The 21,584-nt window shown below is 40.7% G+C and overlaps 1 pseudogene; it reads left to right on the plus strand.

Moving 5' to 3' along the window:
• Positions 1-3,521: 3,521 nt before the first annotated feature.
• On the plus strand, positions 3,522-5,493 carry LOC147889620 (uncharacterized; annotated as a pseudogene).
• The last annotated feature ends 16,091 nt before the right edge of the window (positions 5,494-21,584 follow it).

Raw genomic sequence — 21,584 nt, forward strand, 5'->3', positions numbered from 1 at the left:
CTTCCACTTGATCTCTGGAGGAATGTGTCATCCTCAATTTGTAGCTGCAACATATCAAAGGATTGGAGTGAGACAATACATAACCTACAAAACCAAAGTTAAGTAGAAGTCAAAGTATATGCTTTGAAGTACCTTCTCATTTTCATCAGCAACAAGCAGTTCATCTTTCCAAAGATTTATCCCTCTCCCTTCTTGTCCAGCCTCTTCTCTAGGCTTTTCTGTGTATAGTGCTGAGAGATTCATAGCTTCATGTGTGAGCTGGAAGGCAGCTTCATCTGGCTGTTGGAACTTTTCAGCCTCTTTGAAACAAAATGAAAGGGCCTCTACAGGATCAAACATTGTTTCCAAAGCCAGTAGTGAATGGTCATCCTCTATGCCAACCTCCTTGTCAAGCCTTGAAGCCTGGGCAATAAGGGAAATGGCATAGTCCTCCCTCAAATCAAACATACACTCTATATCATGGAGGAAAACATAATCCTTTCCACCAATCAACACACCTGGAAGCATGGGCACTGCATAGTTGCTGCTCTGAACATCAAAATCTTCAACTGGCTCTGCTCCCCTCAGAGTTTTTGTCCTCAGTTGAACAAGGTCAAGAGCAGCCACTTGCAGCCCCTCATCCTGAAGGTTGATATCTTCTTCTTGCTCTGCCATTTCTGTGACCAAAGAAACATCCTCCTTTTCAGAAGCTTCAGATGTGTCTTCTTCTTCTATTTCCTGCCCTTGTTCATCCAAAGACTCCTGACTGAAGACAATGTACATAAGAAATGCCATGCTCTCCTCCAGCACTCTGCACTTTCTGGTGTGCAAAGTACAGTTGAATTTATAGTGATCAGGCAGGCTGTCAAATCTTCTGTTCACATGGTACCTCAGCCTGTCATTGGAGACAATATGATTTAGGTGCACAAAAACCTTTTCTCCTCCACCAATTCTTCTTGCCTTTGTCAGTTCTTCGAAGGCATCCCAATAGTCTGAAAGAAAATCTTTGTGCTGCTCCAGTACAGAGCTCATTGTGAACTCCATGTTGAAAATACTGTGGTATATATGGAAGTTACTCTGAGCCTTGCATTTGTGAAGAAACTCAAATAGGAGCAAATCTGGAGAACTGTCCTCTTCTGGTTCCATTTGTTTTTTGATGGAAGAATCAGCACTCTGCTCCAGCCTCTTCTTTTTGCCTGTTCAAAAACTTATATACTATGAATTCTATATGCTGACATATGCAATCAGTGAATGCATTGTATATCACCAGATAATTCCTTCATGACATCTCATGACTCACCTGGTGATTGCTGTGGTCTAATAATAGCAGCAGAAAAGTCCAGCTTCCTCTTGAAAGGTGGGGCCTGGGAGCCAGCTATTCCAAAACAAAAACATTTCTCATCATCAAGGAAGATTTCCACAGGGCTAAAGATAGCAAATTAATGAGGTAGAAGTGAGAAACAAATAATTGTCCAAAGATCTTCTGAGAATAAAAAACCAATCTCCTCATTAATGTAGCACGCTTGTACTTACATAAAGTATTGTTTCTTTTTTCTATTTTCTCTTATTTTCGTGAATTTTCAACGTTACGTTGGCCTTCTATTGATTGGTTGAGAGCTTATTTTTCCAAACCGTAAAAGGCCCCAAAATGAGCTCCCTTTTTTCCTAATGATTGTGTTCTTCTTCTCCAATTGGTTAAGTGGTGAATTTGTGTTGAAGAGAATTACTCTTAAGGTTTCATAAATAAAAGTGGGGATGTGGCTATTTTGGCAAGAGTACACAATTGTCCAACATTGCAGAAAAGAACAACTGGGGGTGTCATACAAGAGACAAAGAGAGCCTCCATCTCTAGAGAGAAAGGGGCTTGGGGGTGTTGAGAAATGTGGTGCCGTATAATACTATGAGAAATTATGTGATTGGTAGAGTGGATTGCGTCAATGGATCAATGATATCTATACTGGAAAAAGATCATGTTGATCTTGTACTCTAAGTAGATGAGTGAAAGAGACTAGATAAAAGAGGTGAAAGAGGTGTGTGTGTGTGTGTGTGTGGTGGTGGATGGACCATTAAATAAAAGTGGGGACGTGGCTATTTTGGCATCAAGAAGATAAAGGATCATGAATGAAGATCCACGTCTCTCTGCCTTAGTAAAAGTCTCTACACTTTCAATTCCAATATCATCATCAATATCATCATCATCCCCGATGTCATACAAGAGACAAAGAGAGCCTCCATCTTTAGAGAGAAATATCCAATAAAAGACAAGCATTTAAAACTTGAGAAGAGGGTAAAAACTTGACCCTAACAACACATTAGAAAGCCTTAAACAACCACTAAACCAAAATTTAAAGTGGTCAAGTTGACCAAATGAACTTAAAGAAGTGGGATGGGCCTGATTAGCAAAATAGTAATCTGTACATCCCTTGGAGGCCAATAATATGCCTTCTTGTAAGGTGGCGTACAACAACTTGACTGCGATATAGGCACGTTGTTACTGACGACCACGCACATGTGCTCTTCCTCAATCGCCTACAACTTCTCAGTTCTAAGCGTGAGCACCCGCTTGCCTTCGTCACCCTCTCCTCATATTCAACACTCATTTCGAGGTTCTCACAGCTTTCACAGCTTCAGTTTATGCAGTCTAAACCGGATTGCAAGGAGATTCTTCAGCACACGCTAGGTAATCCTTTCCTCGAGTTTATCGCAGCAGCCATCAGATGACAAAAGTATGCTGTTGTAGGCAAAAAAAGCAAATTGAAGAGAAGAGAAAGCAGAAGAGAGAGAGAGAGAGAGAGAGAGACATTATTGATTGATTGATTGAGAGAGAGAGAGAGAGAGAGAGAGAGAGAGAGAGAGAGATTGTTTGATTGATTTAGAGAACGGTAGACGTTTGAGACGTGAGAACACGTACTTTTTCACTGTAATTATATGGAAGAAACAAGCAAAGAAGAAGGTATGTCCTCTCCTCTTTTACAAATTTCGCGGTTGTTTACGTTCACTTTCAATAACTAAAGCGCACTTTGAAGCCTCGTAACTTAAGGAATTCCGAAGAGGAATGAACGTGTTCACGAAAGCATTCATGTGGGTGCCTGTGCATTTTAGGCTGTGTGAATTAGAGAGAACTCGCCTCCTCAACTCTCTCTCTCTCTCTCTCTCTCTCTCACACACACACACACACACACACACACACTTTTTTTTTGGTGAACACACACACACACACACACACACACACGATTTCATGCCACTGTTCTCGAGAACGATCAATCATACTGCCAATCGTCATGTTGTTCACACTCTTAAGTTCAACGACAAATCCATAACTAATCAGTTGAAGATTCCAGCTCTTTCGACTCAGGATTTCTTCATCACAGTTTGGTTGTCGCAGCAATGAATTACGTTCACCTCGTGAGATTGTTTTGTTAATTTCAAGAAACCACGTAAGCTAGTTTGGTCAGTAAACAATTTTGTGCTCTGGTTGCAGCTTGCAATGGATGTCATCTTGCTAAGAGGGCTCGAACTTGGATTTCATAAACGTTATCCAAGGTTTCATCAGAAGTCCTGGATTTGATCTTGAGGCTCCTTCAAAGATTAAACAAAGTGGTTTCGTTTTAATTTGCAAAAGGCTCTCAGATTGTTAAGCTGGAAGCTAAACCTGGATTTCACTAATATGGTCCTATGATTGCTGCTGATGGTTCCATTTGGGAGTAGTCCATCAGAATTGTCGAGTCTAAATTTAATTGGAGGATTTGAGAGCTTTGTTTCAGAGGAACAAAATTTGGTCGAAATTTGGCTCAATCCCCCCCCCGCCCACCCCCTTCTCCTCTCTTCCAAGGTGCTCCAGAAACCAATTATTAGCGATTTGTTTGGAATTTGCATATTTCTCATCTGAAATTTCAACTGGGATGTCTTCAAGTGATTCAATGATTGCCAGAGGTCTTGATATTTTGAATGAATTTGACTGAATCAGTCAGTCTGCCATGCAACAGTGGAAGTTACGCATGGGTTTCACCAAAGTAATGCAAGGATTTGCAATTAGTCTATTTGATCCAAGAAGACTCTGGCACAGAAAAGTATTTATGATTCTTGGGCCCTCAGTCTTTTTGCTTTTCATGATATTTGAGTGGGTACTTTTATTACCTCCACCGCGACCGAAACACTTGATACGGATTCCCTGCCTAGGAGATGAAAAGGACTACATCCTGCACGAGATGGGTATCTGCACAGATCCTTGTGGCAAGCTTTGCTTCCCCCGAGTTCATGGCATTTGTTTTGGCCATTCCCAGAGGGACAGCCATCAATCCCACAGGATGTCAAGGATGCATGGGGAGGCCTACCTACAGAAATGCGCTTCTACATGGAGACCCCTAGGAAAAGGATACCCGTCAAGCAGGGGGCATGCCCTGGATGGAACTCTAAAGCAGCCAAGCCATACAAAGACAGTGGCGGTTGGTACCATGGTCTACAAATGGTGGCTGATGCCTCAGCAATGCCCACAGGCAGGGTGGGCCCTAATCCACACCATGAGGCAGAGAAGCTTCTCCCTGCCATTCTCTTCTCACATATGTATGGCTTAAAGAACTCTACTCTCTTCTGGTTTGCAAATCTTGACGATCCTCTCATGATATCACAGTGGTCTCATGGGCTACTGAATGTTTTCTCGAAGGATCTGAAAATACAGCATCTCAAGGCAGTCACAGAAAACCAGGATGCCATTTGTTTTGAGGATGCCATTCTTTTTACACAGGTGACCAATTCTGGATATATGCCCAATCATGCAGCACATGACTGGTTTAGAAGAAGGATTTTGGAACATTGCAATATGTCGCTCAGGGAATCGACAAATCCTCCAGAGGAGGTGGTGATCATACATCGCCCTAATTCCTCCAGAAACTTTGTCAATTTCGAGGCAGTGAAGAATATTTTAGAGAGGAAGCTTTTAGTGCCCGTTAAGGTGGCAATTCCTGGTCCTTGGGACTTTTGCGAGCAGGTAAGGCTTGTTGCAGAAGCAGACTTTCTGGTAACCCCTCATGGATCTCATAATGCAGCTCTCTTAACGGTGAAGCCTGGAGCTGTTGTAATGGAGGTCTTTCCTTTTCTTTATTATGTAGATTGGCTTGGACATTATTTACATGCTGCCGGGCTATCTCATTATGAGCTATATGGAACTTGGCCATCCGAGAATGGCGGCATGCCATTACTGATGCGCTTGTATTCATGGTTATATGGTTGGCAAAAGTGCTTCTCTGTACGGCGTTGCATGAATTATGGGAAGAGTCAAAAGGTTTATGTGGACTTGGGTGAGCTTGAAACAATGATGGATGATCTTATTGGCAAATGCAAAATCCTGGTGCAAAACTCTCCTTGTCATGGTAAAACTCCAAGAAAATCTGTGTAAGCTGTGCCTTGGCGCCTGACTTCTGGTCCTTTCATGCATTCAGGTTGCTTTTGCCATCATGGTCTGAGTGGCAATCACCATCTAGTGGACCTCATCATTAGCTGTAGATTGTACTAACAATTTGTTCGGTATAGCCCCTACCTATAAGCTTAGTTTTTGGGAATTTCTAAGCAGTTCCACATTTCACAATCAACCAAATTTGAGTGATACATTCCATTAGAATTGAGAACAAAGATTACTAATTCATATCTAAAGTAGGACAAACTCCGATTTCAGATTTGTGGTTAGCAGCATTTGAACCTGCAAAAATCTTCTGAATTTCTACATTGAACTAATTATGTCTAGTAGGATAAGCCTTAAGCCTCGTGGAGAAAATATTCACTTGTCTCTTGCAGTAAAATGGTGAATACAAGTCAAGGTTGTGCACGATTTCATCTAGGACTATTATGATCAGCTTGTCAAAACTTGCATTTCCATTAGAATCAGTAATTTGTTTTGTAAAAATTGTCATGAAGACAGACTGTCAAACACAGAGACTCATAACTTTTTTCTGTAGTATTTGATTCACGATCTAATAACACAGAGACATGTGCCTTGAAGAGAGCTTCACGATGATATAAGTTTCATCAAAATCGGACTAACGAGCAGAAAGTTATGAGCAAAACACCAACAAGGGGTCAAACTGTCATGAAAACTGCCCTCCACCCATGCTAATTTCGCATGAGCAGGATGCTCCCTCAAGACTCCACCTTCATCAACGATCCACCACTCATAGATTTTGCCTAGAAGAGAGTAAGTAACTCCCTTGGTGGCTCGGGAAATGGATGGACCATGTGTGTGCAATGAGCGGCCGAATAGAAAGAACTTTTAAGGCTTTGAAAGAAAGAAAAGGGAAGAGAGACTCAAGAAAGGGAATACGAAGTGATCTTCATTGTCAATAGAGTGAGGCTCCACTCCAATGCAACTCAAAACACTACAAACACAAGGGAGAAGAAGAGGTTTCATACATACAAGAGGGAGCGGAAGCTCCAAGACTACTCATAAAGAGAGAATAAACTAGAGAGAGATGGACTCAAGAGTCTACATAAGAGAATATGTACAAGAGGGAAAGAAGGCTCATGGAAGAGGCTTGAGGAGACTAGAGCTACAGCAACATGAGGCCTAATGGTGGAGAGATCATGGTCAAGGGAGAGGAGGGCTTCTTTTATAGAGATTTTGTCACCCTCCTTCACCCATTTACAATTGTTGCCTGTAGATTCCTTTCCCCATTAATCACATAAGCTTATATGTCACCATCCATGTCCTTTTTGGCTACTCTTGCCATCTGTCCCATCAAAAGATGCTCAAAACTCTTAAAATATTGAGAAAGTCAAGAGTCTCCCCACATGGATCCCATAGGGATCCTCTCTTTTCCATATGTCCCATCCACCTTATTCCACATGGGAATTCTAGAAGGATTCCTCTTTACTCCACACTCCTCCACATGCCTTCCACACCCTTTGCATGTGGCCTCTCTTATATTATTAGAACACATGGACATGAGCCCACCTCTTTATATGACTCACCCCATAATATCCCATACACAAATAACTCTCATCCCATACCAAGGTATTTATAATTCATACCTATGGTATTTACAATGATCCATTCCACTCATCCTCTCAATCCCATACAATATCTTAGAAGATAGAAATAAGTGAGAGCTGCTAGGCTATCACTTGATACTTAAACTCTTATCAAACATAGAAGAAAACAATACCAATGCCAAATAAAAAATATCAATTTTTGGCGTCACATCTTCCCCCCCCCAACAGATCCTCTCTAGTGACAGAGAGGGTGTGCTGGCCCTCAAGATGGTTGAGCATAGAAGAATTTAAGGGGATACTCATTGGTGCGTCCGGGTATCACCATGCCATCAACATCCTCAAGCTAATAGGTTCCATTCGTGAACTTCTTTTTGACTCGATATGGTCTCTCCCATCGGTCGATAAACTTTTTATCTAGCCGCTTGTCAAGACGGCTATCAAATCTCATGACCAAATCTTCTTCTGCAATATCTTTCTTCTTGTGTAATTTGGTGTCAAAACGGGCCTTGCGTCTTTTTTGAGAAGCTTCCAAGTTTTGTAAGGCCTGTAATCTGCATTCATCCAAGGCTTCTAGCTATACCAAGCGTTGAGCATACGCATCCTCCTGTCCTTCTATTCTTGCAATAGCAGTGTGAAGACTATGTAGAGTCCAATTCAATGGGCAAAATGGCTTCTATTCCATACACTAGTTGGAATGGTGTAAACCCAATAGCTAGCTTGTGTGTGGTTCTGTAAGCCCATAAAACTTCTACCAAGTGCCTATCGCAATGCCTTTTCTTAATGTCTACAAGCTTTCCCATTGAATTGCACAACAATCCATTTGTTTTCTCAGCCAAGCCAATACATTGGGGATAGTATGGCGTGGACATGCTATGATTTATCTTTAGCTTATGCACCACATCTTCAATTAGTTCATTTTTAAAAGAGGTTCCTCCATCAGTGAGAATTTCCAAAGGACAACCAAAGCATGAACAATTTGATCAAAGAGAAATTTTGCAACTGTGCTTGCCTTGCTATTGACTGTGGCCTCGGCCTCTGTCCACCAAGTCACATAATCTGTGGCCACCAATAAATAATGCTTGCCCTGAGATGAGCGAGGGAGTGGTCCCACAAAGTCCAACCCCCACCTCTCAAATGGTCCATATGCTGGAATAGGCTTCAAGGGCCTAGGAATCAACTGTCGCCTTCTAAACTTTTGGTATACTTTACAACTTCGACACCATTCATATACATCCTTATGGAGGCATGGCCAAAAGTAACTTGCATTAAGAATTCTCCTAGCTGTGCTTGCTGAAGCAAAATGACCGGAGCATTCATGACACATTTCTAGGATTCTCCTAGTCTCCATGGGATGGACCACCCAACAGAGCACCTTATCTTTTCCCAATTTATAAAGAATGTCATCAACAATAGTATAGGGACAAGCCTTCCTTACCAATCTTTGCTTATGTCGTGGAGTTAACCCTCGAGGAAACATGCCTTCTTCCACATATTGCTAAACATCTTGTAGTTTTGGCCATCCAATGTCTACCAAAGAAACCACCCCTCGGTCTTGTACTACAATGGCTTGAGTAGCTAACTCATCTGCCCTTTGATTTTCTTTTCTGTTTATATGAACAAACTTGCAAAAATCATACTGACTACATAGTGCCATAGCCTTCTGATTAAGCTCCTTCAAATGAGGACTTCTTGTCTTGTAATGCCCTTGCATTTGCTTTATAATAAGCTGAGAATCTCCTCTTACTTCCAATTCTTTAACTTGACCTTGAAGACAACCCTCCTAGAATTTTGTGAATACCAGTGACACTCTCAGGACTTGGCAATGCCATGATTGCTTGAACCTTGTCAGGATCCATTGACAGGCCTTCTTCAGACACAATATGCCCCAACAAGACTACTTTTGTTTGAGCCAAATGACACTTGCTAGGATTTAGACACCCTTTTGCTTCATCAATCCTAGCTAAGGCCATCTTTAACTTCTCCATATGATCTATGCGCCAAGAATAAATGCAAAAATCATCCAAAAATACGCTTATGAACTTTCCCAAATAGGGTTCGAGCACTTGACTCATGAACCTTTGAAACGTAGCTGGTGCATTGGTCAACCCAAAAGGCATCCCTCTATAAGCAAAAACTCCCCAAGGTGTGACAAATGATGTTTTCTTTTGATCTTCCTCCCGGATACGAATTTGAAAGTACCCAGAATACCCATCACATACAGAATACATCTCACGCCCTACTACTTGGTCTAGTATTTCATCTTGGAATGGCAAAGGAAAATGATCCCTCTTAGTGCATGCATTCAAAGGACGAAAGTCCACAAAAACCTGCCACTTATTTCCTTTCTTTGGTGTGACAACTACAGTAGATATCCATTCTGAATCATCAACAGGAAAGATGAATCCCGTCTCAAGTAGTTGTGTTACCTTTTGTATGTGGTACACTAAAATTTTAGGAGGTGAATCCCCCGAGAGGGGGATTGTGACAAACACCAAAGGCAAACAAGGATAGTAAGCAAACCTCAATCTCAACACATGAGCAAGAAGAGCGCTTGCATTTCTCAAAGGTTGCATACAACAATGAAGACAAAAGTCAGCCTTTTGACCTTTTATACATGTCACCTTTTGAACGGAGGGCCAACCCTATTTCTTATACCACTCTCTCTCTTTTGTTACAACTACTTGGGCCCATATGGCACCAAGGCATATGCTGATTCTCTCAACCTTCTCTCTATCATCAAAACGGCTCTTGTGTTATCCATATATGGGATCCAAATGGCTCTTGTGTTATCTTTGCTAATTGGGGTGATCTCGATGACTTTTTCGAACCTGAGCCATTTGTGGCTCAAAACCCATAGGGTTTGGACGGGTGAGACCTGTTAGCATGCTCAATGGCTGTTAACACCCGTAAACTCATTAAAGATGTAGCGCCATACCAACTAATTGTAGGCCAACTCTACTGCATGGGAAAAGATGGCATTATGCACAGATGTGTGTTCAAACATGAGTATGTGGACATGCTTGAGGAAGCACATTTGGGAATAGCAGGCGTTCACTTTGCTGCTAACATTATAGCATGTAAGGTGCTCCAAGTAGGCCTTTGATGGCCAACCCTCTTCAAGGATGGAGCCGAGTTTGTCAAATGATGTGATCCTGCCAAAGAGTGAAAATACCCCATAAAGCGGATATGGTGTCCCTCGAATGGGATATTAACCGATCAACCTTATGAGAAATCGGGCATAGATTTTATTAGTCCTATAAGCCCAGCAGCTAAAGGAACGAGGGCCAAGCACCTCATCCTGGCTACAAATTATTTCACCAAATAGGTCAAGGGTTGAGCCACAAAGAAAGCTGATGCATGGTCCACAACTAAGTTTTTATATGAACAAGTATCACACGGTTGAAGGTAAAATAGAGATGCTGAAAATAATGCAAGATAAACTCACAATGAGAAGACTATATAATCTATTGCATGGAAAGCATTTCTAATGAATCTACAATCTCTCACATATCCTCACTCAATCACTAATGGTTGTGCATCCCTACGGGGCTTGTTGCAACCTCAAAAACTACTACATCAGTTAGCCACAAAGGCTTAACTCATACAACACTCACTCTGCAATACCGACCTCTTGTGACCACACCTAATAGCCTATAGATAACTACCTCATTCACGTGCTTTCCAGTAGCAAGACTCCTGTTGTCGATGTCACCCAGCCTCTTGAGTACGTCAGAAGTCGCTTTGCCTCCTTGAAATCTTGGAGGTCGACTCTCATGGAACCGACTAGGGAGAACAAGTGAAGGTGGCTTACTACATGCAAGTTTCTATGTAGTTGATTGCATATCTGCTTGCCACGTGGCCATACACAAACTCCACCATGCATTTAACCACATCTCAACTTGACATTGCACTTTACCACATGAGGATGAGCACCACCCCAACAAACCCCCCCTTAGCCAAAATGAGGGAGAAAATAACCAGTCACAAAAAAAAGGCTACTTCTAATGCTCACAAAGAGCTACAAAAACAATGACGAAATAATATGCTCATAAAGAAGCATAAACACAGAACAAATGTGTCTCAAAATATTGTTCACAGAGAACTTAGTAGGTCACAAAGAGCTAAAGCTATAGTATTTGTTTAGAAAGAACACAATATTTGACTCCTCATCCCAAAGAGCATGTGTCCATCAGAAGGCCCAATCTTGATCCTTGAAAAGATTATCTTCGACCAGCATAGTTGCTTCCTCCTTGCTATCGACTGCCAATGCTTTGTCTGTACTATTCTCTGTCTTTAGGACCTCATCTCGTTTCTTTGCATAGCAAAACTTTTCTATATGACCATCTTTGCCATAGTGGGAGCATTTGCGAGTGTCACGAGTAGTTTGCTTCTTCTTGTCATTGACCAAATAACCTCTAGAATCATAGATGGTTGAACAATGATGTTTCTCCTCACTTAAGAGGATCCCCACACAGTCTAGGAACTCTAGATCATTATCAAGGTGCAAAATTCGAACTATATCACCAAATTGTTCCATAGGTAAGCTTCTAAGCAAGATAGCCTTCTTATATTCCATCCTCAATTCATTCTCAACTCGTGCATCAACATCACTCAACTGGTTCAAAATAGCTTGCATGCGGTTTAAAAACACCCCAAGTGTCTCCGACTCATCCTCTAGAGATCGAACAGATCCTGTTTCAAATTGGACTTTGAGTGCTGCATACGCACACCGAAGAGAGTCTCTAGCATCTTCCAATTGTCAGTAGCAGTAGTCTTCACATTGAGATGATGGAAGTATTCAAGACCAAGAGCTCAGCCTAAATAGCCCAAAGCCTTCTCATCTTTGGCCTCCCATGCTGGTATCTTATCTGCATCATGGGCTCTCTCCTTCAGCTTCTTCTTTGTGCCTGAGACAACACTCCACAATCCTTTTTGCATAAGCAACAATTGAGTGGCCAACTGCCAGGATGGAAAATTCTTGCTGTTGAAGGTGACGAGGATAGCTCCTTCTTTATCTTTCTTGGATGACTCCATGTTCACAAACTCTCTAAAATCGGTATGGATTTAGACGTGCTAGGAAGCATGCCTTTGCAAGTAAATCTAGTGAAGACCAAACCCTCAAAGCCCTTCTAGTTCTTGGTCTCTTCACGTTCTTTGAAGCTATTAGTACTTTCAAGCTCAAATATTTTGACATCTAAGTTTTCCACAACCTCAACGGTCTCTCAAATCGATAAGCTCTAATACCACTGAAGGTAAAATAGAGATGCTGAAAATAATGCAAGATAAACTCACAATGGGAAGACTTTATAATCTATTGCATGGAAAGCATTTCTGATGAATCTACAATCTCTCACATATCCTCACTCAATCACTAATGGTTGTGCATCCCTAGGGGGCTTGCTGCAACCTCAAAAACTACTACATTAGTTAGCCACAAAGGCTTAACTCATACAACATTCACTCTATAATACCGACTTGTGACCACACCTGATAGCCTGTACATAACCGCCTCATTCATGTGCTTTCCAATAGCAAGACTCCTATTGTCGATGTCGTCCAGCCTCTTGAGTATGTCAGGAGTCACTTTGCCTCCCTGAAATCTTGGAGGTGGACTCTCATGGAACCGATTAGAGAGAAAAGTGAAGGCAGCTTACTACATGTAAGTTTCTACGTAGTTGATTGTATGTTTGCTTGCCATGTGGACATACACAAACTCCACCATGCATTTAACCACGTCTCAACCTTACATTTCACTTTACCACATGAGGATGAGAACCACCCAAACAACATTTTGGATGTCCCTTAAAACTAGTCAGCGATTGAGGAGCTCATTTCCTCAATGAAACAATAGCGATCTTGACTAGCGAATTAATGTTCATACATAGGAAATCTATGCAGTATTGTCCTAGAGCAAATGGCCCAGCCAAGAACTCAAACAACCTGCATGATTATAACATGTACAATTGAAGCCAGTCATACAGACTAGGAGCACAAGCTAGTGTTGGTAAACTGAAAGGAAAGGAAAGAGTGGACACAAACTCAGAATACTTGCACATTAGGAAAAAAGGGAGCTCATTTTGGGGCCTTTTACGGTTTGGAAAAATAAGCTCTCAACCAATCAATAGAAGGCCAACGTAACGTTGAAAATTCACGAAAATAAGAGAAAATAGAAAAAAGAAACAATACTTTATGTAAGTACAAGCGTGCTACATTAATGAGGAGATTGGTTTTTTATTCTTAGAAGATCTTTGGACAAGAAGATAGAATCTAAACTGACATTTTATCTGACAAGATCCTTCCCGCTTCCACCTTCCTTTGAATTTTCAAATGTTGTGCCGCCTTTCGTGCGAAAGGTCTACCATTCTACACCATTGCCTCATTGTGCAACAGCCTTTCTTTTCCAAAACTGCTCCCTTGATCCTGTTTGGCGTAGAGTAAGATGTTTCTCGTCAACTGTCTGTTTGCCCACTTTCTCTTTCTTGAAACTTCAAATTGTTATCTTAGTTACATTACTTTGCTATTGTTACAGATTCAGAAAATCTCCATGGTGAACCAAAACCACGGCCGTTCTTGTGGAAGACGCTCTGTGGATGATAATGCTACGAAGGCAGAATTATACCAAACATCCTTACCCCGTCGACCTGCTTCTTCTATTTCGTCGGTAGAGAATTCAAGTACAGTCAAAACAGAAGGAACTTGGGAAAGGTTTAGTGTTTCGAAAGGAGCATGGGTGCTCATGCAACCTAGCAAAAGAAAAAGACCCCAGACAAAAAACATTTTCTTGGCATCGTGGAAGGGAAGAGTACGAGATTTTGAAATCACCAAAGGGAAGATATCCGTGAAAGAAGTTTTGATTCAGCACGTGTACATGCATAAAGAACTTGTCTTGCGAGACTATCCAAAAAATCTTCCGCAACACAGGCCTAATTGTATATTTTTCTATTGTGGTTTTTTCCTTCATGAGGTGTATTGATTTTTAAGATGAAGCTTTCTCTCTTAACTTATTGACATTCTTGTGTTGTTTTATTTCAGATTTATATCCTTCATCGTATGAGACATGGCAAAACATCGATTGTATTCTGGGATTTATAGATGTTCTGCATAGATCGATAGGAGAACAACAATACCAAGGTCGATGTGCAACAGAGCTAGCTCAATCGGGTATATTTTTTACTGATCATTTTTATCAGTTGCTGGACAAAGCTAACACACATGGTGTATTAATAAAACAAGACCTTCCGGCGTGGAATTCGGTGGATTGGCCTCACCCACATTCTAGTGTTACAGAGGCATATAGGGCGAAGCTTTTTACAGAAGTACAGAAAGCTCTGAGGCCCAATATTGCCACTAGGATAGTAAAAATTTCTTTGTGCATGCCTCTCACAATTTTTGTAGACTTGTTTAATACCTTTCCAGTAAAGGTTTCAAAAACAATGTTCACAGTTAAAGCAACAGATTCGGCATGCATGCCACAATTTTTGGATAAAGGTTGGGATAAGAAGACATGTAGTTCAGTGTTTTGTGAGGTGGTCCAACCTTCTATGCAACTGAAGTACATGGTTGCATCACAAAATTTTATTTTCTCTTTTTATTACAAGCGCAGTCGAATGCTAGGCACAAAGCTTGTCCCAATGGACCAAGATGAAGAGTCTTTTGGTGCACAAAATAAACTTATTGATATTGATGTTGTTGAGAATGGTGATGTGGTAGCCAATATCTCGTTAAGAGAATGTTGCTCCCTAGCTCAATTGCGCAGTGACATTCTGTTCGAGACTGAAGGTTCTATCTCAAACGACTTTTTATTTATCTACAAGAACAGAAAGGTACACCATTTGATTTATCCTAGTCTCTATAAGCATTGCTATTAGTTTAATTTACCACTCTAATTCATATTGCTTTTTTGCAGTTACTCAGAAGAAGAGAGAGCTCAGTTAAATGCAAAGACATAGAAAATTTTAAAATTGAGATAACACAGACTCCATAAAGAAAGGTTTTGTATTCAATCAAGTAAGATTTTGTACAGAATTGTTTAGCTGAATCTGTAGAACATATTTCTAACATCCATTTTCTATTTATGTACAGTTTCATCCAGAGGCTACTCTACATTTTCTGGAGGATCTTCTCTCTGCTGCTCCATCCTGTCCGTGCTCCATCCTGTCTCCTCCACTGCCCCAGAAGCCTCTCTTTGCTGCTTCTCCACCTTCTCCTCAACATCAGCAACAGGTCTTTGCTCCTGTGTCTGCTCCTCCTCAGCACTCTGTGATTGCTCCTGTGGCTTCTGGTCCTCAACATTAGGTGCTTCATATGTGGGATCAAGGTGTATGACACCTTCTTGTACTTTAGAGCTTTCACCCACCAGCTCCACAGTAGCTGCTACAATAGGTTTGGGGGAGGCATAGCTCAAAAACCTCCAAATTGTATGAGCTCTAAAATTATGTACATAGTTGGGGCTGAAGCTATCCTCTTTCATCTGCAATGGCAGAGGATAATTTAGAACACTTTGTATCATTATGAATTATCTTCAAGCTAAATGAAAAGTATTTTTCCTTACCAGATCTGGCTGTTCCTTTTCAAAGTAGCTTGAAAGTATATATTTTGCATTGATCAGCACCCTCCATCCACAACTACTTGAATCATTTTGTTGTGGTGTCTGTGCAGTTAGAAAAAAATGTTAGAAACTGTGAGCATCAGCAGAAAACAAAATTATTCAATAAGTTCAAAGACATAGCATTTAATAGACTTTTTACCTCTAGACTTAATGGCTCTATTGAATCCAACAGAGAGACATTTGGAGGACAATGATCCAATGCATCTAATAGCCTTCTAATACAACTGCAATATGTATAATTTAGTTAGTATGGTATCAAAATAATGAAGTTTTGAGTTCAAAAAGCACACACAGCACTTACAATTTCAGCTCTCTGTGTGTGTTTTTTAGAGAGTTGAATAGAAAGCATTGCTTCTGCTGGATGTCAATAGACACAAAACTCCAGTGGTCACTGCATAAGGAAAAAAGCATAAGAAAATGAAAGGCTACAAGAGTTCCCAATATTAAAGAAGAATCTTAAAAGAAGTAGTCACCCACATACCTGCTATGATATGGAAGTAGCAAAATGTCAATTACTTCAAAATTGCACTGTTTGAACCAGCTGGAAATACTCATGGGAGTCTCCTTTGCATCTCTTAATCTAGAAGAAATGGCTGGATCAACAATATGGATTGTATGTTGTACAGAGGGGTGAAGCCAGCTTCTCATCATGCTGCATAGGATCATAACATAATTAGGGTAGGTTATAAAAGAGTTACAAGGAGGATTGATTTGCAAAAAATGTAAAATTTAAAGACACTTACTAGAGCATTGCAAGAATGATAGTATCTGAGCAATACTCATTCTTGTTAGCCAATGCTGCTAAGCATTGTTTTGTCAAATCAAAATCATTGACTGAAACTTCATCCTCAATATGTACAACTACATCAGGGCGCAGCTCCTTCAACCTTCTATGTATGTGTAGCTCCTTCTTTCCAGTCTCCACATCTATAACAGATTTTGTTTCTTTTATTTGCTGCTTCAGTGAGTCCTCATAAGCAGCCTTCCCTCTGGTGTTCTTTGAGTGTGTTACCTCAAGAACCTTTACCTCATCAACCTTCACCTTCCTTGTAGGTGGAATTAGCAATATATCTCTCATTTTGATGTCCTGCCATTCCACAGGATGAACTAGCTTGTCATATCTCCATCTCACTCTGGACAAAGTGTTGAAATCTTTGGCCATCAAAGTCACCCTGTGAGCATGGGCTGCTACAACCATTGCATCCTCAAAATATTTCTCCGGGTAATCCTCTGCCATTTCCTGCAAGGAAAGAATGGCAGTTCTATTCCACCTGAACCCAAGGTTCCAACTGTCACAAATTTCTCTCACCAGTCTTTGAAAGGGTGCTTTGGGTATTGCAAAACCTATGGCTTTTTGTTGCCTCCTTATCTCCCTTAGCACACCTGCACCCTTATTCAATCTTTTGGCCTTTTGCTTGAGCAAGCTCATTGGCTTACCCTTCCTGCCATGTGAAGCTCTTCCCTTTGGAGGCACACTAAACTTCTTGGAACCTGTCCCAGCTGCTGTTGCTGCAAGACCTCGTCCTTTGCCAACTTGCCTTGCAGTTGATTTGGTTCTTGCCATCACTCTGAAAAACTCCATACAAAGGATTGGAAAGAGATCACAGACATGAAGAACATGTTCTAACAAAGAAAAGGCAATCACAGGGGTGGAAGAAGCCAAATAGAGAAATTTGCAATAAAATGCGATATGAGCAGTTTGGAATTTCAAACAGGTCCACATCGCATTTTGCTGCAAATTTTTTAAATGAAATGCTGGTGCACTCCTACAGTGATTTCTATGTTTCTCCAACCAAATACAGTATGAATGGAGGTTATGCAAGAAGATCACATGCAAATATCACACTTGAAGATCTACATTCCTTCAGTGATTTCCCTGTCTTGGTTTGAGCCTATGCATTTCCATACAGGATGTAATTTTTCTATTTTAGGCAAGAAGATTGCAGAGACTAAGGGGAGTCACAAAACCAGAACATGTTCTCACAAAGAAAAAGCAATCACAGGGGTGGAAGAAGCCAAATAGAGAAATTTGCAATAAAATGCGATATGAGCAGTTTGGAATTTCAAACAGGTTCACATCGCATTTTGCTGCAAATTTCTGAAATGACATGCTGGTGAACTTCTACAGTGATTTCTTTGTCTCTCCAGCCAAATACAGTATGAATGGAGTTTATGCAAGAAGATTACAGCTATGGAAGTCAAAAAACCAGAACATGTTCTCACAAAGAGAAGGCAATCACAGGGGTGGAAGAAGCCAAATAGAGAAATTTGCAATAAAATGCGATATGAGCAGTTTGGAATTTCAAACAGGTCCACATCGCATTTTGCTGCAAATTTTTTAAATGACATGCTGGTGCACTCCTACAGTGATTTCTATGTTTCTCCAACCAAATACAGTATGAATGGAGGTTATGCAAGAAGATCACATGCAAATATCACACTTGAAGATCTGCATTCCTACAGTGATTTCTCTGTCTTGGTTTGAGTCTATGCATTTCCATACAGGATGTATTTTTTCTATTTTAGGCAAAAAGATTGCAGAGACTAAGGGGGGAACCCATTGTTACTGACCTAGAATCTATCTGTGGATGTGCTGTGCTGCTGAGGAGTAATCTGTGCTGAGGATGATTCTGTGCTGCTGGACAAGATGCTGATGCTGCAGAGTATGGAGGTAGGGAGGCAAGAGAGCAGAGACTGGAGGGCAAGAGTTCTAAAACAGGATACCACAAAGAAGTGCAAATAGAATTAAAGAATCACTAAATCCCACACGTGTGGAATCTAGTCATTTTTCACACGTGTGGATGGGACCCAGATCTCTTGGAGTTTGAAATTTGGCACGTGTGAAAGTACACTTTATTCCTTGGAACTTGTGCCATTCATGATTTCATCATCAATACCACAACCACTTTTCCCTCCCCTGGATTCCAATCTCTCATCCCTGCCACGACTCTCTCCTGATCCTTTCTCTCTGATCCTTTCCTACCCAGCACACTCCATCCAGACTGCAACCTGCCTAAAGACAGTACTGCCAGATCTCCAGGTTACCTAGAGTGCAAAGATCAAGCTAGAGAAAGAGCAGGAGATTTACTAGTGCAACTCAATCAGCATGGAAAAGGAAAAAAAAGGTCAGAGTTCTAGTTTGGTTTCAATGTTTTTCAACATTTATTTCTTCCATCCATTGGATTTTTGATGTCCCAATGTCTTCACTCAGCTCCATCCTTCTTCTTACATTTTCAATTAATACTGTTCAAGAATGTGGTAAATCACCCAGAAATTAGATTGTAGGTTGATATGAATAGAAACAAGAAATTTGCAAATGTGAGGAGAGTGGTTTATAATTCTCTAAACAGCCCATATCGCATTTTGCTGCAAATTCCTGTTGTGGACTCCTTGCTCATGAAAAGTTTCACTCATTCCATTATTTCTCTTGCATATGAGATCATAGTGTCCAGGAATCACTGAGATGAACCAAGTGCTTGATTTGACATGCACATGAACAGAACTTGAGAATTTGCAACAAAATGCGAGGAGAGTGGTTTATAGTTCTCTAAACAGCCCATATCGCATTTTGCTGCAAATTCCTGTTGTTGACACATTCCTCATGAATAGTTTCACTCATTCCATTATTTCTCTTGCATATGAGATCATAGTGTCCAGGAATCACTGAGATGAACCAAGTGCTTGATTTGACATGCACATGAACAGAATTTGAGAATTTGCAACAAAATGCGAGGAGAGTGGTTTACAATTCTCTAAACAGCCCATATCGCATTTTGCTGCAAATTCCTGTGTATTATTTGTTTCTCACTTCTACCTCATTAATTTGCTATCTTTAGCCCTGTGGAAATCTTCCTTGATGATGAGAAATGTTTTTGTTTTGGAACAGCTGGCTCTCAGGCCCCACCTTTCAAGAGGAAGCTGGACTTTTCTGCTACTATTATTAGACCACAGCAATCACCAGGTGAGTGATGAGATGTCATGAAGGAATTATCTGGTGATATACAATGCATTCACTGATTGCATATGTCAGCATATAGAATTCATAGTATATAAGTTTTTGAACAGGCAAAAAGAAGAGGCTGGAGCAGAGTGCTGATTCTTCCATCAAAAAACAAATGGAACCAGAAGAGGACAGCTCTCCAGATTTGCTCCTATTTGAGTTTCTTCACAAATGCAAGGCTTAGAGGAACTTCCATATATACCACAGTATTTTCAACATGGAGTTCACAATGAGCTCTATACTGGAGCAGCATAAAGATTTTCTTTTAGACTATTGGGATGCCTTCAAAGAACTGACAGAGGCAGGAAGAATTGTGGGAGGAGAAAAGGTTTTTGTGCACCTTAATCATATTGTCTCCAATGACAGGCTGAGGTACCATGTGAACAGAAGATTTGACAGCCTGCCTGATCACTATAAATTCAACTGTACTCTGCACACCAGAAAGTGCAGAGTGCTGGAGGAGAGCATGGCATTTCTTATGTACATTGTCTTCAGTCAGGAGTCTTTGGATGAACAAGGGCAGGAAATAGAAGAAGAAGACACATTTGAAGCTTCTGAAAAGGAGGATGTTTCTTTGGTCTCTGAAATGGCAGAGCAAGAAGAAGATATCAACCTTCAGGATGAGGGGCTGCAAGTGGCTGCTCTTGACCTTGTTTAACTTAGGAAAAAAACTCTGAGGGGAGCAGAGCCAGTTGAAGATTTTGATGTTCAGAGCAGCAACTATGCAGTGCCCATGCTTCCAGGTGTGTTGATTGGTGGAAAGGATTATGTTTTCCTCCATGATATAGAGTGTATGTTTGATTTGAGGGAGGACTATGCCATTTCCCTTATTGCCCAGGCTTCAAGGCTTGACAAGGAGGTTGGCATAGAGGATGACCATTCACTACTGGCTTTGGAAACAATGTTTGATCCTGTAGAGGCCCTTTCATTTTGTTTCAAAGAGGCTGAAAAGTTCCAAGAGCCAGATGAAGTTGCCTTCCAGCTCACACAGGAAGCTATGAATCTCTCAGCACTATACACAGAAAAGACTAGAGAAGAGGCTGGACAAGAAGGGAGAGGGATAAATCTTTGGAAAGATGAACTGCTTGTTGCTGATGAAAATGAGAAGGTACTTCAAATCATATACTTTGACTTGTGCTTAACTTTAGTTTTGTAGGTTGTGTATTGTCTCACTCCAATCCTTTGATATGTTGCAGCTACAAATTGAGGATGACACATTCCTCCAGAGATCAAGTGGAAGTAGGCAGGTTGGGTTTTGCAAAATGTCAGGCCTAGCTCATTATATTCATGATCTAGGCAGTGCCAAGATCTTGATTTACCATAGGCAGTTGAGCAACAATGGAGAAGCCATTGTTTACTTCCTAAAATGTTTGTCTAGGGCTTTAGGTGGACATGCTCTTTCATGGCAAAAGGAAAAGATCATTTTGATAGAGAGGTTGTCTGCCATAGATATATTTGGAGATTATGTGAATAAGCAGGCCTCTAGGGCCGTTACTTTTTGTCTTACACTTCTTATGCATTAGCATGTGGTGTTAAGGACCCCAAATATCTGGAGGGCTATGGAAAACACCAGCTCGTAAGGTTTTGAGAGCCACCAATGATTGCATCAGGCCACACAGTCCAAGAAGAGGAACAGGTGGAGAGAGCTGAAGAAAAGGATAAAGAGACAGTCGACATCAAGCCAATAAAGAAGAAAAAGACTCCAATTAAGATCAAAAAGAGAGTTTCGATCGGCAGGCCCTGGGAGAAATAGGATTTAGTCATCGAATATAGCACAAACATTATATTAAATTTGAACTGATTTGTATAAAGTCTTTGATATCTGGTATGATCTTGTATAAATGATTAATAAGTTGATGATGAAATGATTTGTACATTTACATAGAGTGTTGTCGTTAAATATTAAATGAACAATATATTGAAATTGTAAACAAATTGTATTAAGTTCAGATCATATGTTTCACATTGAAATTTTTTTCATGCATAACACCAAGAGTCACTTGTTCCACTAAAAAA

This window comes from Dipteris shenzhenensis, chromosome 20 (genome assembly GCF_047967505.1).
Source record: "Dipteris shenzhenensis isolate YYH24624 ecotype China chromosome 20, Dip_SZ_1.0, whole genome shotgun sequence".
Lineage (NCBI taxonomy): Eukaryota > Viridiplantae > Streptophyta > Polypodiopsida > Gleicheniales > Dipteridaceae > Dipteris > Dipteris shenzhenensis.